Below are 18,745 nucleotides of genomic sequence, written 5' to 3' on the forward strand. Positions count from 1 at the left end.
CCTCAAATCCCTGGGTTCAAGGGATCCTCCTGCCACAGCCTCCTGAATAGTTGGGACTACAGGTGTGCACCAACACACCTGGCAATTTTTTTTTCTTTTTTTTTTTTTTGGTAGAGACAATCTTACTATATTGCCCAGGCTGGTCTCAAACTTCTGGCCTCAAGCAATTTTCCCTTGACAGCCTTCCAAGTGCTGGGATTATAAGCGTGAGACATTGTACCTGGCTTTATTATGTTAAATAATTTAAGACTTACAATAAATTGTGAATATAGTAAAGTATCTAACCTACCTTTTACCTTTATTCTCCAAATGTGACTACCTTATGCAACCAAGTACAAATACCAAAGTCAGAAAACTTAATTGAGAACAGTTCTATTCAGTATTGGTGACCTACACGAGTTTACCAAGAGTTCCACTGATGTCCTTCTTGTAGTGTAGGATCCAATGTTGGGTCTCCCACTGTATTTGACTTTATCAGCCTTATCAGTCTCTCAATCACAGTCCACAGACTTCACTTACATTGATAACTCTGACATCTTTGAAGGATACTGACTAATTAATTTGCATATTTCCTACCAGTTCGGATTAGTCTGATGCCTCATGTTTATCCTTCTTATTTCATGCATTTTGAGGTAGATTACCTATGAATGATGTTATGCATTTCTTAGTACAGAACATCAGGAGATACATGATGTTAAAATTTCTTATGATGTTAACTTGGATTACTTATTCAAAATAAGTGAAATAGATCATGTGCTCCCCTCTAAAGTTACAGCTTTTCCCTTTACTTTTAACATGGATTTGGGGAGAGATACTTTTAGAACATAAAACTACTCTTTTCCATATCGTATATAGCTCACTAATTTTGGCATTCCTTGATGACTCTTTATTACAGTATTACCCTGATGTTTACCAAATGATGATTTTCATTAGCCTTCTAACATATATTAGTTTGAATTTTAATGTGAATCGGGCTGTCCCTTTGCCTCACTCATTTATTCAATTATTGATATCAGTATATTCTCATTAATATTGATATTGCAATTATATTATAATTATTTATTTAATTCCAATCTTCTCAGCTCTAACTATAGGCTTCTGTGCAATTTCAACACGATCTCATCATTTTTAAGCACTTCCTTATCTTATCCCTAGCTATATCGATATCCATTCATTATATTTCTGGTTCCACCCCAACACCAAAATGTTCATTCTAGTCTTCCCCTTTTCATCTTTGTAAATTACGCCTTGATAGTGAATTAATATGTTTATGTTTAACCCTAGAATACACATTGTTTCTGAACTGCTAACTTGCATTTTTCTGAAAAATAAATTTACCATAGTTGTGTAGAGTTATTTTGCTTTTTGGTCAAAGTTCTGCCACTAGAACTGTGTTCATTGCATATATTCTAATTAGGTTAAGTTGCTTATGCAAATGTGTGCCTTTATTATAAATTGAGCATTATTTGCTGTTATATTTATTTCATTATATCCTCTCTTTTCTTCCTGGTTGATTGCACTTAATTTTTCTAGAGGGTAAATGGAAATTTACCATGGTTAGAAATATAAAAATATACAAAAATGTACAACTAGAGGGGCATCCCTGCATCACTGCCCCCGTCTCTCCTAACTTGTTGCTACTCCTTACTCTTTTTACTCATTCCAATCTATACCCTGTAGGTAATATACAAAAAATTAGTTTCTGGATTTTCTTTCCTATATTTTTTGCATACATGCTTATTATCATATATAAACTAAAAGATATTATTTTCCACTTTGATTTGTAAATTTAACAATATATGCTAAAGTTCTTTCACCTAAGTTTGTGGGTCTCTTCCTCCTTCATTTTTATAGCAGCCATATTGTCCATTGCATGGATATAGCCTACTTCATTCAGCTACTCTCCTGTGAACATTTAACTGGTTTCCAATGTTTTGTAATGACAAACAATTCCACCACGAGTGACTTTACATTCATATGATTATGTTGTTGAATCTCCAGGGTAAACTCCCAGAAGTGGGATTGTGGGGTCCAAGGCCAACAAGCGTATTAGGTAGTTTCAACATTTCCCACCAGAAGGGCCGTATCAGGTTGTGTTTCCATCAGCAGTGCATAAGAAAATTTCACCCACAGTCTTCCAACAGAACGTGTTGTCACTTTAGGTTTTACTAACCTGCTACGTAATGAATGATGTGTACCAATAATTTTCTGATTTGCATAACTTTAATTATGAGTTTATCTTTTCATAAGTTTCAGGATCATTCTGTTTGCCCTGTGATTCACAAACACTGTTTCAAGATACTTAAGGGATATTATGTTTTTGTTCTAGTGTTGCCCTTTGTGTTCACATCGTTTTTTAACATGCTTTAAGTTCCCTAATGTCATGTTCAGTATTAAACTAGACCCTTTACCAGGTTTTTTAAATGAAATTTTAAAAATTCTACCTATTGACCAATTGGTAAATTTATTCTTCTTTCCTCCTTTCCTGTCTTACTCTTTACATATTTTGCTAGAATTATTTATTTTTTCTTTCTGAGACAGAGTCTCACTTTGCAACCCTCAGTAGAGTGCTGTGGCATCATAGCTCACAGCAACCTCAAACACTTGGGCTTAAGAGATTTGCTTGCCTCACCCTCCCAAGTAACTGAGACTACAGGTGTCACCACAACACCTGACTATTTTTTTATTGTAGTTGTCATTGTTGTTTTAGCAGGTCAGGGCTGGGTTTTGAACTCACCAGCCCCTCAGCTACAAGCGCTGAGCCTGCTAGAGTTATTCCTATGACTATTTTGCAATGATATATACTATTTTAATAAGTAATATTGAGAGGTCTGATTTTTCCAAAGAAATTTGCTGTGGATACTCAGCTAGAATGTATATCTACTGTCTGAGATTTCTAATTCTTGATTTTTAAGGAGTTTTTCTCTAACTTCTCTAACTTCAATTATAATATTTTCTATAATACATCCTTCGTGTGTATATTCTATATAACTGATGGTCCTATGAGTAGAGAGGCTGTATCTTCTGTATGTTCAGAGCAATTCTATCACTGTTTAGTCTAAATCAATATTAGTAGTAACTTTTACAAAGACTCTCAGAGTATTTTGAAACAATTTTCCTGGAAGTGTGCATCATTCAATAAGAATACAATCTTCTTCTGTTCCCATTTAGAACCATTTCTGTTTCATCCTTTCTAAACAAAAGTAATTCCTGAATTTACATTAAAGTTTTTACTAAATGGCACATTCTAGTTACTGATTCCAAAGCCAATTTCTAAAATTTTAAACTTCCTGTTCAAATGGCTAATGGATAAAAAGTTTTTGATATGAGACTCTAATTCCAAACTTTTTGTGCTTTAGAGACCTTGGAATAAAGTACGTACTTGACTTTTTTTTTTTTTTAAATCATAAAGACAAAAGTGAGAACTCTCATGAAAGTTCTTTAATTTTGAAATTTTATGTCCACATATATTTCTTTGGATTTTTCAGTCCAGATTCACCAAATTTATTTTACCTGTCAAGAGGCCCTTTATCTTCTCAGTCTCAAGTTCCTCGTTTGCAAAGATATGGAAAATGGTAATGCATACTCCTTCCTGTTCCTAGTGACACAGCGGCAATGAAAGTTCACTTGGAAAGTATTTGTAATTACTGAACATCGTCCATCTACCATCTGTGTTAATGGGACAATTTTTATTTGGATAATTTGAAAGTGGCAAAACTAGATACAAATGTGATTGCCACTGACCTATAAGTCTGTTTAGAGAGATTACTAAGTCTGTATGGTGCCAGGTCACCAACTTAATACCACACACTTAATCCCAGATTGTAAATTTAATTCACAATTTAATTTCATAAAACGAGTATAATTTTTTAAAACCTGGGCTCTATATTTATAGGGAGAAAGTAGCTCCCGTGTAACACAGACAGAGAGATGGGGGATATATTAAATTACAGTAAAGTAAACTCAGCAAAAATAAATTCAAGCTGCAATTTAACTTGCTGGTCTTTTAACCTACAACCCACCACTGACAATTAACTGGTACACAAAATGATGTGTATTAATTGATGAAGTTTTACTATAGCATTTTTAAGTAGGCTCTGTGCAGAGATCCCCAATACCCCTTTCCTACTAGCCTGATCTTACACCCCTAGAATTCCATGATCCAGCTCCTAAGAGTTCGTCCCTGAACCAGCAGCATCTCTGCAGACCCCGCCCCCATGATGTGGCAGCTAAATATCTCATTAATTGGTACCTTAAGTTTTTAAATTCCACATTTTCCTAATTATTTGCGACAAACAGGAATTAATGAATCAGATTTGGCTTGGTCCTGATCTTGATTAATTTGACCTTTAATTTCCTCTCCAGCTTCAGTATCTACTTTTTGAAAACTAACAGTAGTGGACTACAGTGCGTTTTGACTCTGGGCTACTTCTCAGATCCTCTAGTTGAGATGCTTTCCTATCTCTCCTTGCCTAACTCTATTTATGCTTCCTACAGCTGAGAACTTGCATCTTCCTGGATGTTTCTACTGACACTCTGGGCTATCTGAATGACACGCGTCTGTGAACTCCTAGCACCGTGAACTTCTTTCATCAATAGCTTCACCACCCTGCTCTGTAATCTCCTAAACCCTTGCATGTCTTTCTTTCTAGATTCCCGTTCCTTAAGCGAGGGTTTTATTGTCTGGTGTTTAGTATATAATGTCACAAAGAAAAGAATAAATGCAGTAATATGTTGGAATTAAGTATTTACCAAGGCCTCTGATAAGCTCTTTGTAAATTTTGTTATTGTGCACACTGCCTGAAGTTGAACTGAGGTCTCTATGGCTTGAATACTTTTCTCCTCCAGTAACATCATGCTATTCATTTAATGACTAGTAAACGTGTCATTTTCCACTGGACTCTACAAATTCCATACTGGATTCAGCAATCACAATTAAAATTGGCTGAAGTTTAAAAATTCCCATTGCCAATAGTTAAAATCTTGAGACTCTCCTTCTTGAAAGCATTGTGCTTCTGTGTTCACTTACTTTGTCTCCTTTCAGTGACAGTGGACTAATCTTCTAAAAGTATAACTCTTTCAAAGCCTTTTATAATTTCCATTATCATTCACACAGAAAGGTTATGTACCAGTATAGTGACCTGTCTCTTTTCTCTTCACATTGAAAGAACACTGTCTTCACAATAGGATGGTTTTTGCTTGTCTTAATAAACGAGAATTCTGTGAAGAAAAAATAATGAATTCAACGCATGAAGTGCTTGGCAAATCTCTTTGCTGGTGTCGTTATTTCTCACACATTTCTTAAAGAGAAAGCTTTAGTAAACCCAGCAAAGACCTCAGATACATAAAACAGGTACATGAGCAGGTTGTAGTACAGTGGGGCTGTTTCCAAGGGCTACTCAGTCATGGGTTAATTTGGAGAAAGTTAACTAATGTTGCTGAGGATTTGGTTTCCTCACTTGTCAAGGATATATAAGACTACAGTTCTTATCCAACTCACAGCACCATATATGTATATGGTGGCAGGTTCAAACGCAGCCCTGTCCAAAAAAAAAAAAAAAAAAAAAAAAAGACGTTTTAATGTTATGATTTTGCTATATTGAGAAAGCAATCCAAAAAAAATGACGTTTTAATGTTATGATTTTGCTATATTGAGAAAGCAATCCAAAACAATGGAGTTAATAGATTAATATACAAAAAGAAGATTCATGACATGTAATGAGGTAAAGAATATATATATACACACACATACACATACATACAGTCAGTTTGAGGACTGACTCAAGGCATTAAGGATCTAATGATAACTAGAATTTTAGAAAAAATTTGATTTTTCTTGACCACTTTCATGATTTAGTTTAAATAATAGAGAGTCATATAAAACATAGTATGTCACACTGGGTGTTCATAACGCTCAGGTGCAGTTTCAAATTCTACACCATTTCAAACTGCACCCACAATTTATGGCCACCCTGTATATTAGTGTTTAGTGAAAAGAACCACAATGAGCTAAGGAGCCATTTCATGTTACCAGTATATCCCCCTAGTAGAAGGTAACAGAAGACCCATTCCCTGTGGTCCAGGATTGGTTTGTGTGATCGCTGTTGTGTGTCCAGTACCAAGGACAGTAACTGGCGCATGGTAAGTGTGAGGTAAACATTCATGGAATGTCATTTTATCTCCATCAGTGAACACACAGCAGTGTGAGAGGCTGGAAAGTCTCAGAAATAATAAAGTTTGAAGAGGAAGTTGGCGTGAATGAGAGTAAGAATTGACTGGTGTAATACCGTCAGCTCATATGCAATACTGGTGGTATACCCATAGCTGGAAAACGGACCTTACAGCACTGTCTGCCCACAGCTTTTTATTTCCTAAGTAAACAACTGAGATATTTTTTATACTTGTTTCCTCCATAAAATTTTAATGTTTTAATATACTCTCTATTCCCTGTAGCCTTTTTGAGAGCAAAAAAAGAAAAATTATAATACTTCCTTTTTCTTTTATCCTTCCCCCACTCAAGAATCAAGTTTTATCCCCTTGGGGAGAATGATGGTTAAGAAAAGATCTGCAGGACAGGAGAGAACAATTCTGACCCATCCCACCTAAAAGACCAGATGTGAAAGATAATTAAAAATTGTATCTTTGCAATAGAACCAACATGGTATAATAAAAAGAACTTAACTTTGGGCTGACTGCAGTGGCCCATTCTTGTTACCCTAGCAATCTGGGAGGGAGGCTGAGGCAGGTGGATTGCTTGAGATCAGCCTAAGCAAGAATGAGGCCCCATTTCTACTAAAAAAGACAAATTATCCAGGCGTGGTGGCGCACACTTATAGTCCCAGCCACTTGAAAGGCTGAGGCAAGAGAATCACTTTTGAAGTTGCTGTGAGCTATGATGCCATGGCACTCTAGCCAGGGCAACAGTGAGTGTCAAAACAACAGTGAGTGACAACTCTGTGTCAAAACAAACAAACAACAACAAAAAAGCTTGACTTTGAAATACACAGGTAAATAAGTTTTCTTATTCTGCTTAGTCATTGACTTCCTGTGTAAATTTGGGTCCTTTGCTTCACCTCTATAATCTTCAGTTATAATAACCTGTAAAGTGTCCAGCACATACTTATTAAAAATGACATTTTTTGAGTGGTACCTGTGGCTCAAAGGAGTAGGGCACCAGCCCCATATGCTGGAGGTGGCAGGTTCAAACGCAGCCCTGGCCAAAAAAAAAAAAAAAAAATGACGTTTTAATGTTATGATTTTGCTATATTGAGAAAGCAATCCAAAACAATGTAGTTAATAGATTAATATACAAAAAGAAGATTCATGACATGTAATGAGGTAAAGAAAAGTAGTAAACTTAATAGAGACAAGAAAACAACTAGTTTTGTTAAGAGCGAGATGTTGAATTTTCATATCTCAAATACAAAACATTTGGGGATAGTAAGAAAGTCTAGGCACATCTCTGGGTATAGTTACCTGGGGTGGATTTGCAGGGCCTCAGAAACATTAAGAAATATTAACATCGAAGTATAAAGTCGGTTGTCAAGATGGCTGTTAAAATCATCTAGGGCCAGGGACAAAGGCTTGGTACAGATAGTCACCAAGAGATTTGCACATGACATCAATAAACTGATAGACTGAAACTGTACAAGATGACATAGAGCTCAATAAAAAAAAATGCCTGTGGGTAGAAGTTGAGTGGACGGGAAGCAGGAGTAATGCCTTGGAGAGGACCAATGTTTCCTCCGTTTCATGACATTATCATATGCAGGGAGAGGGCAAGCAAGAGTTAACAGCAAGTATTAGAAATCAAATGCCCTGTACAACTTACCTGCTGGGTTTGTAATATTATTAAGGCCTTCGGAGTCACAGGTTCTATAGAAGTAGAGTAATAACGTCAAACTTAGGGGATTATTAGTTTGATAAATGCTTCACTATCTATGAAATGCTGAGTAGACGACAGGACACTAGTGATCCCTCAAAAATATGGTAGCGATTTCCATTATTAACTTCCCCTAGAAAAAGAGAAGAAATGCCTGTGGTTCTGGGGGAAAGTTATGTTTCAGTTAAGATAAAGAGTGTGAGGAAAGAGACTATATTCCCTCCATAGTATCTGCGGGAAAGAAATTTGGAAACTGTCATTGCAAAATCCTGCAGCCATCACCTCTGGTATAAAACACTAGCTTAGAAGAAAGGAGAATACAAATGAAGCCACCTCTCAGGAGTGAAGTCCCAAGACAGAGTCCCAGGTGGAAATTCACAGTAAATCACAAGTGCATTTTCCTCCTTAGACGTTTCATCAATAGCTCCTATTGCCATGCCGCCTTGTCTACCTTCATCAGTAAGAAGGTGACTTTTCAGCCAAATATAGAACAGGGCAGGGGAGCAGCAATCAATGCAACTTCGAGTTTTAATAACTTCGAAATGGCTCCATTTTACTCGATTGCTTGCAATGACAACTGTGAAAAAAACTATTCGGTCAGCATAATAGCAATGTCAAAGAAATATCACGATAAATCTAGAGAGAAGATGACTTTTTGTTAAATCTAATCAGCATGACATATATTAAAAGTTATGATATATTCAGTTTATCTTGGGCAACAAGACTTGATTCAAAGTACAGGTTAGTATATGGCAAAAGGTCAGAGAAGTACTTACCATGCCATTTCATCTCCTATTTAAAAGTTTGTTACAGGACATTAATTTATCAGTGTTTTCACAGCTAAACTTGAAATGCATACTTTTCTATGAGTATTTATAGAATACTATAAATGTACATTCATTTTGCCTCACAGCCAAATAATCACTTTTTAGAAGAAAATCAAATTTGTACATTTTAGTTCCGATGTAGTTTGTCAATTTTACTATTGCATTTTTATACTAAATTTCCCAAAGCAGTCTGTTCTCTGAGAAGCCTGGAAGCACATAACCTCATGGTCCTGAATTAAACAGGGATTAGTTTCTCTGGGACTTCTATGTTTTATATACATAAAGGGAGAAAGATGATAAATCAATATTTTGGTAGATAGAAAAACAGTCAATTACCATTTTAAGGTACTTTTTTAATTTTTTGAGACAGAATTTCATTTCTCCCCCTCCATAGAATGCCATGGCATCACAGCTCACAGCAACCTCCAACTCTCTGGCTCAAGGGTCCTCTTGCCTCAACCTCCCTAGTATCTGGGACTACAGGCACCTGCCACAATACCCAGCTAAAAATAGAGACAAGGTCTCTAACATTACAGGCATGAGTCAGCACACCCAGCAGGTACTTTTAATACCTGTTTTTAGTATGAAGAAAATACTGATGGATGTCCCAACGTACAAGAAATTTGTGCAACTTTAATTATCTGAAAATTTTACAATAATATTTAATGCTCTGTTAGAGTAGAAATAAACAAAGGCAAATAGCTATCCTGCTGGCAAGATGCAACCATGAAAAGTTCAGTGAATATTGGAATGAAGTGTGCATGAGATGAGGAAAGTTTTTAACACAAGTAATAATAGAGAAGCCTGTGGTTTCCCTCACCCCCAGCCAGAGTTGGCAGCATTCATTAAGGTACTCTGTTGCTAACTGATCGGTGACGCAGAGGAAAGCACTGCAGCTGAAATGAATAGCGTGAAAGGGAGACTGTAGATTCTTTAGGAGTTTTTAAAAATCTGTCTTCCTCATATAAAGATTTTTTTACTCCTTATTGTTATTTTTTTTTTATTTTTTACTTGAAAGCCTATTTCACTAGGTAGAAGTTCCAGTAACACCCACAGGAAGGTGAGGCTCCTCCCAGGTGGACAGTTCTGGTGACAGGACCAAAACCAAACAGAGCTGTTCCGGTGTTTGTAAGGAGATGGACTGTGGGTTTGTAACCCAGAACAAGTTCTGTAAGTCTGCCGCTTGGGCATGAACCTGTCAAAGGAGACCTCTTGTCAAAAGGGACCTCTTCAGTCCTCGCCCCCACTGTGTTTCACAGCCTACCTATTGCCCAAAGTGGGCACTTTTGTCAGATGATGCTGATGGTGTGGTTACTGTGGGTGGATGGGAGTGGCTGACTCCCTATCCTGCCTTCGTGCAATCACAGATGCAATTTCTTAACTGGACATTCATCTATTCGAATTTTCTATCTATTTTTGAGATAGTTAAGTTTCACCAGACTTTACCCACTAGATGTAAGTTGGCCCATTTGTTGGAACAAAATTCATAATATGATCTTATAACATTTTAAATTTTGTTAAGAATTTATGAATGTCCTCCTTTCACTCCTGATATTGGTAACTTGTATATTCTTTGGCTGTTTTGATCAGTGCAGGTAAAGGTTTATCAATGTTATTGATCTTTTTAAAGAACCACTTTTCCATATTATTTCTCTGTGTCTATAAATTAGATCCCTATAGTCAGTGTCATTAGTTTGTCCTTTTTTCTTGCTTCTAAGGTGTTAGCTTCAATTATTCATATTAGATATTTCTTCCTTTCTAATGCAGTTGTATATAGTTATACATTTTTCCAGCTTCATCTTTTATTTGGTATATAATCTGAACAAATTACTTAATACTTTCCATCTCACCTTATCTGAATGGGTCTTAAAGGTTATCTCAATTAGTAAAGAGCTTAAAATGGCCCCTGGAATATGACTACTTTATATAGTATTTTATATGTTAGCTTCTAATATCATTGCTGTTTGGAAGGATGTGCTGGTTAAGCCCAGGCATTGTAATAAAACCAATTGTTTGATGAAGTGATAGAGTAACATCAAAGTCAGGGGAAGTTCATTATTAACGCATTAAATAAAACACATAGACTTAAATCTTAAGAGAGTGCAGTATCCTCACTCCATTTTAGAAACTCCTCACACAATGAAATAAAAGGCACCCAAAAAGCATCCAACGAGAAAATTTTAAAATATCATCCAAATTATGGTCTTCAGTTTAGTCTCCCTATGTAGCTCGCGACCTATTTCAGTGATAGCCAAATGAGATTTTCTGGAACTCCTCCATAGAATTCACCACTGGAGCTTAGAACAGGTTATTTTAAGCATCTCTGTGAAAAAAAAAAAAAATCATTCTTTACAGATGACAGATTTTGGAAAATAGCTAATTGTCTTAGTTTCTAAATAAGGTTATGAAGTTCAGCATTTATGATTAAAAATAAAATGAGATGAAAAGCCAAAAATAATAACTCGCTTTTTTCTTTTTTACATGAGTGAATATACCACGTAAGGTGAGGTTTTAAAACATATCGTGAAGACCTATAGTCTGACCAGGTGGTTAATTAGCAGTTACTTAATTTATCTGGTTTGTTCATTTATTGAAACCAATGTCAAGTAATAATAAAAAAAAAAAAAAAACCCTAGCATTACAGTGAAATTGCTAAATTAAACTTCATGGGTTTATGAACTAATCTTTTCGGAATACACATTTGTGCCATTTGAGTTCTGTGGGATTTAAATCCCATTTGAATTCAATCCAAAATCTGATATTATTGAGCTATTTAGTCTAGGCACCATCAAATCAAGTAAACTCACGCTGGATTTATTGAAACCTGGATTGAAAAACTGACTCTGGACTAGTAGAGGTTGATGATTATTTCTGGTTGCACGCCACCCAGAGGCCTTTTAATAGAGGTCGTTGCCAGAGTTTTTGCTCATACTCTGCTACATGGAGGAATAAATAACTCTAAACCTGCTTCTTCTTCCTTCTTGGCTGACAAAGTCCTCTCCTTTTCTAGTCTATGTATTTTCTGCACCTCAATTTTTCTTTTTATTCATAGTCTCTGCTACTTCCAACCCAGGTTGTCATCTTTTCTTTCTTCACTATTTCTCTTCTGCTTCCATCCCTACTTCCCATGATTTATTTTTTGTTGTTTCTTGGTAAAAAATGCCCAAGATAGAGGATCTGGCCGGGAGATTTATGCTTTCATGCCAGGTTTGTAATACCTGTGTCATTGGTTAGCCTAAGGTTGTCTATGGTAGGGTCCTTTGTCCTCAGTTTATCCATTTGAATGGGGTGAGATACTGCTTCACAGGAAGCCCTCCAATCAGCAAAGAGTGTGAGAGATTCTGTGCAGTGGATATGTTGGTGTACACTAGTTCAATAAAAAAAGAACCTCAACTTTGTAAATTAATTTAGTGAGGTTTATTCTGAGCCAAGCATGTGTGACCACTGTCTAGACCCATCCCCAAGAAACCTCAAGCAAGTGTCTCACCATGATTGGGTTATAGCTTGGTTTATACATTGGTCCAAAAATCAGGAATTACATACAGCCATAAATCAATACTTGGAAGGTACACATTTGTGTAGCAAAGAGGCTACACATCTTGACTCACGGGATAACAAGTTACAGGTGGGCTTAAAAATTTTTTTTGATTTGGCTCGGCGCCTGTGGCTCAAGTGGCTAAGGCGCCAGCCACATACACCTAAGGTGGCGGGTTTGAATCCCCAGCCCGGGCCGCCAAACAACAGTGATGGCTGCAACCAAAAAATGGCCAGGTGCTGTGGCGGGCGCCTATAGTCCCAGCTACTTGGGAGGCTGAGGCAGGAGACTCGCTTGAGCCCAGGAGTTGGAGGTTCCTGTGAGTGTGATGCCACAGCACTCTACCCAGGGGGACAGCTTGAGGCTCTGTCTCAAAAAAAAAAAAAAAAAGTAGTACAAGCTTGTAGGAGGCGGGCTAGCCCTTCTTTTCAGGGTAGCCTCAAGCAACCTCCACACTAGCCTTTTATTGAGACCATACAACACAGGTGAGGGGAGTAATTAGCAAATGACTACGTGCTGAGGCTCGGGCCCTTCTTCTACAAGGAGCACCTGCAGATGAATGGCCCGAGGGCCTACCCCTCAGCTGCAGATCATCTTGCTCAGAGGTCGTCGGACTCTTGGTGTCCTCTACAATTGTAGATGTCACAAACAAATGGGAAAACATCCATGCTCATGGATTGTAAGAATCAGTATCCTTAAAATATCCATACTCTCTATAAAATTCACAGGTTCATTGAAATGCCATCAAAATACCAACATCATTTTACATAGATTAAAAAACTGAATCCTAAACTTCATATGGAATAAAGAAAGATCCAAAATAGCCAAAGCAATACTAGGAAAAAAGAACAAATATGGAGGCATCACATTATCTGACTTCAAAATTTACTACAAGGTTATAGTAATATGGTACTTATATGAAAGGAAAGACATAGACAAGTGGAACAGAATGGAGAACCCAGACATAGAGCCATATACTTATAGTCAACTGATTTACAACAAAGCCGAAAAAAACATACACTGGGGAAATGATGTCCTATTCAACAAATGGTTCCAGGAAGACCGGGTAGGCACATGCAGAAGAATCAACCTGGAATCCCTATCTCTTATCATGTATAAGAATTAACTCAAGATGAATTAAAGTCTTAAATGTAAGACTGAAAGCCAGAAAAATTTTAGAACAAAATTTACAAAAAATGCTTCTGGACATTGAATTACGTAAAACGTTTATGACTAAGTCTCCAAAAGAAAATTAGAACAACAAAAATAAATGTGACTTAATTAAACTAAAAAATTTTCTGCATAGAGGAAACAATTGACATAATAAACAGACAGCATATATAGAATGAGAGAAAATATTTCAAAATATACATCCTGCAAAGGGTGAATATCAGAATGTACAAAGGATTGAAACAAATTAATAAGAAAAAAATCATAAAGTAGACAAAGAAATGAACTATTTTTTAAAAGAAGATAGACAAATGGCCAAGAAACATATGAAAAATGCTCAATATAGCTAATCACAGGGAAATACAAGATGAAACCACAATGTGATCATACTGGACCATTGTCTGTTTGCATGGCCATTATAAAAAGTCAAAAAACAATAGACGTTGGCACAGATGTGCAAAGGGAACACTTACACCCTCTTGATGGGAATGTAAACTTCTAGTACAACCTCTATGGAAAACAACAAGGAGATCCCTCAAAGAGTAAAAAGTAGACCCACCATTCTATGCAGCCGTCCCATTACTGGGTATCTACTCAAGGGAAAAGAAGTTATTTTGTGAAATAGACACCCGCATCTGAATATTTATCATATGAACTCAATCTAAGTGTTCATCAAGTGAAGAGCAGATAAAGACAATACCAACATACACACACAAACCCATGAGGTACTACTTAGCCATAAAAAGGAATAATATTGTGTCTTTTGCAGCAACTCTAGTGGAATTGGAAACCATTAGCCTATGTGAAGTATTTCAAAAATGAAAAACAAACACAACATGTCCTCACTTAAAAGTGGTAGCTAAATGAGCGATTATATGGAGAGTGGTCATAAAATGGTGTAATGGACTTTGAAAATTTACGAGGGCGATGGTGGGAGGTAGTAAGGGATAAAAATCTGCAGATCAGGGTGGCTCATGCCTATAATCTTCTGAGAGGCCAAGGTGGGAGGATCCCTGGAGCTCAGGAGTTGAGCCAGTCTGAGCAAGAGCAAGACCATGTCTCCACTAAAAATACAAAAATTAGCCTGGATTGTGGCAGGTGCCTGTAGTCCCAGCTACTCTGGAGGCTGAGGGAGAAGGATCGCTTTGCTCCAGGAGTTTGCTTTTGCTGTGAGCTAGGCTGATGCATAGCACTCTAGCCTGGGCAACAGATTGAGACTCTGTCTCCAAGAGGGGAAAAAAAAAAAAAACAAAAAAACAAGAAAAACTACTGATCCATGTGTACACTAAACGCCTTGATTTCACCATGACACAATTTGTGGGAAAGAGAACACTTCTATTGTCTAAATCTATTGAGATAATTTTTTTTTTTTTAGTCTGGAATCCTGTCACTGACTTTATTTTTTTTTATTATTTTTATTAAGTCTTTTGTACATAGATCATAAATACATTTATGCCATTATAGGATTCAATATGATGATTATTTGTACAAATTTGAATGTTTACATTCAATTAAACAACATAGCCTTCACCACTTTTACCCTATTACAGGACTAAGACATTTATGCTCTACACTTGATATATCCAACTTGTACTTACAATATGCTCTATAGGCGTGGTCCCCCTACCAACCCTCCCTCTATCGACCCATCCTCTCCCTTCCCCTCCCTATCCCCTTCCCTCCTTCATCCTAGGCTATAGTTGTGTTTCATTTTTCATATGCAAGTGCAAGTAAGAAGATAAGCACATGGTCTACAAATACATGAAAAAATGCTCATGATCATTAATCATCAGAGAAATGCAAACCAAAATTACTCTGAGATACCACCTAACTCTAGTAAGAGTAGCCCACATCACAAAATCCCAAAACTACAGATGTTGGCGTGGATGTGGAGAAAAGGGAACACTTCTGCATTGCTGGTGGGAATGAAAGCTAGTATGTCTCTTTCAAAAGGAAGTTTGTAGAGCACTGAGGGATCTAAATATAGACCTGCCGTTTGATCCTGCAATTCCTCTTCTAGGAGTATATCCAAAGGACCAAAAGTCATTTGGCAATAAAGATATTTGCACCAGATTGTTCATTGCAGCTCAATTCATTATTGCCAAGTCATGGAAGAAGCCCAAGTGCCTATCAACCCATGAATGAATTAATAAATTTGATGTATGTATACCATGGAATACTTTTCAGCATTAAAAAAAATGAAGACTTTACCTCTTTTATGTTTACATGGATGGAGCTGGAAAATATTCTTAGTAAAGTATCTCAGGAATGGAAAAAAAAATATCCAATGTATTCAGTACTACTGTGAAACCATTTATAATCTATTGAGATAATTAAGAGAAAAAGAGTTGGAATAGGGGTAAGAGATTAGAATGCAGTTTTAGCTAAAATCCTCTTAATCAAAGTGAAGAGAGTAGGAGCCAGGGGTGTAAGGGTTGGTAGAGGGGGAGGAGCACAGGGTGCATTTGTTTGCTCCTCTTTTACACTAAAACTACTGAAAGCACTTTTACAACTGGGAGCAAGCTCCTATCAAAGTTAGGCTCCCACCTGCCCACAGATAGGGGTGCTGTCTTCAGGGATGGGGGCCTCTCACATGAATAGCTCCAGGGTCCTGAAGACCATTTTGGTCCAGAGACCATTTTGGTTTGTAAAGCTGACAAAAGGCTTTTAAAGGGATTTACACCTAAAAGGAGCACAGAAGTAATTTACACTTACAAATTTTCTAAAGTAAAAGGGAAATCATGGCCTAGAGTCAAGAAGACTATATGAAGTTAAACTCTTTAGGTCTTTAGGAATCTTATTCCCATAGGAGCTTTCCTAATGTTTGGAAGAAAATTTATACTACAAAGCCATTTCAGTCTCATCTTTTAATATATATTTTTTTTAAACATCAAAAGTTCTTGGGCAGCGCCTATGGCTCAAAAGGGTAGGGCGCTGACCCCATATGCTGGAGGTGGTAGGTTCAAACCCAGCCCTGGCCAAGAAAACTGCAAAATAAATAAATAAATAAATAAAAATTTAAAAAGTAAACATCAAAAGTTTTTTAAAAGAGTTGTGATTGACACAGGTTTGTCATGAGATATATATTGTTATAATTTTTTCTAAGCTGTATGAGGTATTATGTTCTTGCATGGAATTTTTGTTTCAAGTTAATTAACTAGATTAATTTTTAGATGTAAGATTACTGACACAGAACTTCTTATCATTTATGACTTCTGATACTCATTAACTTGCAGTATAAATTGTACTAATTTGCATTTCCTGTAATAGCAGAGGCTTGGAATTTTTCAGTTAGGATGGGCTTACAGAATGGGGCAAGAGGTAGGGTTTATGGTTCAAATTTAAATCTACAGAAAACATTTTAGTGTTTCACCTCCCTCCCCCCCGCCCAGGCAAAAAAGGAAAAGACATGAATAGTTAAAAACTCTAAGGAAATTCATCTTTATGTTTTACATTTAAATATGAGGTTAAAATGAATGTTGCTGCTTTTCTGAGATGATTTAATCTCCAGTATGTATATTATATATAAAATGCTATAAACGAAAAAGAAAGTCAAAAAGTACAATCTGTTTTTATGACCTGGAAGAGAATTTTTTTCAGAGATAGATTCACACTTGAATAGTGACGATGGTAGCACATACCGGGAAAGAGTACATTTTCAAAATAAGCTCCTACTTCAAAGTTTGAAAGAAAAAAAAAAAAACCACAAAACCCACTATCATTTCTAACACTTAATAAAAGTATAACTAAAAAGTAAAAAGGATCCTGTAGAGAAATTTAAGCAAAGAGCAGAATACAGTGGAAAATATATTTCAATCAATATTATAAGGTTGTGTTTTGATTGCTTGCTCCAATACTCCTTTGTCCTTTGGCTTGGAAAAATCACTTAACCTGTCTTCTGAGTCCCCTCATCTGGATTTATGCAATTGTTTGTTTGTTTGTTTTCTATGGAAAAAGAAGACAGGAAACAGAAATCTACTTTTAAGAATTGCAAAATTCTATATTGAATGTTGAAAGTTACCTTTTTTTTTGAGACCGTGTCTCACTATGTTGCCCTGGTAGAGTGCCTTGGCATCATCATAGCTCACAGCAATCTCAAACTTTTGGGCATAAGTGATTGTCTTGCCTCAGCCTCCCAAGTAGGGAGGACAAGTAGGACAGACTCAGCCACAACAGCCAGCTACTTTTTTCTATTTTTAGTAGAGACAGTGTCTCACTCTTGCTCAGGGTAATATCCAACTCCTAAGCAATCCACCCACCTTGGCTTCCCAGAGTGCTGGGATTCCAGGTGTGAGCGAAGGTGCTCAGTCTTGATTACTATTAATGGACCAAGGGTAGATTCGAATGATTTATTCATATGTTTTCCCAAAATAGTTATTTCAGTCTAGAAAAATATTTTGGTACTGCTTGAATGTATAAAATTATGTACATTTGTTCAATATCTATTCAGCTACAGAAATTACAGTAGGCATTGCATAATCAGAGGCGGAAAGGTGGGGAAGTTAGGGGAGTGGAGGTCAAAAGCACACGGCAATTATTTTCAAACAGCTCAAAGGCAGACACCAGTTTTCCTGACTTGCTCTTTCCCCTGCAGTCCAGAGTCCAGTGAAAAATTAACCTAAGCAATCCAAGGACCTTTATGGGGCCAAGGAACCAAATATAGCAGGTGATAAATAACATTTGATTAAAAAATATGAAATGTACCATATGAACAGTTCAGATTTTATAATCCCGGATGTCATCAATGACTTTGAGAATGTTCCCAATATAATTGGTAGACTAGAATTGGCCTTTCATAAATTCATAAACGTTAAAACTATATTCTTCGGTGCTCTTCAGGAATTTTGTTCTTCAATGCTCCCAACCGAAAACTGCTTAAACATGTACACACACACCACACACATACACACACACACACATACATATATATATATAATATATATTGAATTTAAGAATTTAAAAAAGACACATTAAACTAATCATTAATTTACAATCAAGTAATACATGATTGTTTGAAAAAGTCAAGAGAAAAGAAAAGATATTCTCATAGAAAAGTAACCACTAACACCAAAACCACAAAGCAATCTTAAGCCATGCAATTTGAAAGACACTAAAGTCATAGCTGCAGATATCAGCAGATTGGAGAAATTCAAAGAAAAGTACTATAGACTGATGAAGATCTAAAGAGATCAGAGTGGCCAGCCAAGGCAAAGCAGGCACTGTGCTGGGTGGTGGAGTGAATAGAAAAAAGGGCAGGGCAGGGAAGGGGGGAAGGGAAGGGAAAGGAAGGGAAGGGAAGGGAAGGGAAAGGCAGGGCAGGGCAGGGCAGGG

Source organism: Otolemur garnettii, unplaced genomic scaffold, assembly GCF_000181295.1.
Source record: "Otolemur garnettii isolate 467f Iridium unplaced genomic scaffold, OtoGar3 scaffold00001, whole genome shotgun sequence".
In the NCBI taxonomy this organism is placed as follows: Eukaryota; Metazoa; Chordata; class Mammalia; order Primates; family Galagidae; genus Otolemur; species Otolemur garnettii.